The sequence below is a fragment of the Felis catus genome, chromosome C2 (genome assembly GCF_018350175.1).
Source record: "Felis catus isolate Fca126 chromosome C2, F.catus_Fca126_mat1.0, whole genome shotgun sequence".
In the NCBI taxonomy this organism is placed as follows: Eukaryota; Metazoa; Chordata; class Mammalia; order Carnivora; family Felidae; genus Felis; species Felis catus.
Genome location: NC_058376.1, coordinates 88,661,565 through 88,662,698, shown reverse-complemented (window position 1 = coordinate 88,662,698; position 1,134 = coordinate 88,661,565).

Genomic DNA, 1,134 nt, shown 5'->3' with positions numbered 1-1,134 from the left:
CCATGGCATGGAATCCACAGTGTAAGTTTTGGTCTGAGTCCAAAGAGCTGAGAATCAGGAGCCCTGATATCCAATAGCAGGAAAAGATGGATGTCCTAGTTCAAGAAGAGAGAACAAATTCACTCTTTTTCCTTTTTGTTCTATTAAGGCCCTCAATGAATTGGATAATGCTTACCCACATTATTGAGTGTGATCTTTATATGGGCTATCAACTAAAATGCAAATTTGTCCCAGAAACTACCTCACAGACACCCCCAGAGTGTTTTACCAGCTATCTGGGTACCCTGTAGCCCAGTCGTGTTGATACATAAAATTAACCATCACACCCTATGAAAATATAAAAGCTACAACATATAAAGCCTCTAAAAGAAATCATAGGAGAAAACACTCATGACCTTAGAGTAGATACACATTTCTTAGATGGTTACGGAAAGCATTACCTAATAGAAGAAAAAGCTGGTAAATTACACTTCATCAAAACTGAAAACTCTTCTCAAAAGGCATGTTTTTGAAAATTAATAGATAAACTACAGATGAGAAAATATTTGCAGTCCTATAGCTATCAAAAGACATATATGAAGAATTTCAACAGCTCAATTAATGAACAAAAACAAAGCCCAAAATAGGCAAAAAGCATGAACCAACACTCCAAAAAAGAAATATGTACAAATGGCCTGTAAGCATGTGAACAAGTGTTCAACATCATTTTTTTTTCAGGGAAGACTAAAATGAAAATATTGACAAATCAAATTTTGCCAAGGATAGGGAGTAAACAGAATTCTTAAACATTGCCCATAGAAGTTCACCACTCCTTGGCAGTTGCTTATAAAGTAAACGTATACCTACATTGCAACTCAAGGATTTTCCTCTTAGGATTTTATTCAAGAGAAGTAAAATATATACAAAAAAGATTTTCATAGGATACTTATGACTTCTCCATTCATATCCTCTTAGGATTTTATTCAAGAGAAGTAAAATATATACAAAAAAGATTTTCATAGGATACTTATGACTTCTCCATTCATAATAGCTCATAATAAGAAATGACCCATATACCACCAACAGAATAATAGACAAATAAATTGTCATATATGCATACAGTGGAATATTATTCAACAGTGCAAAAAAACTGCT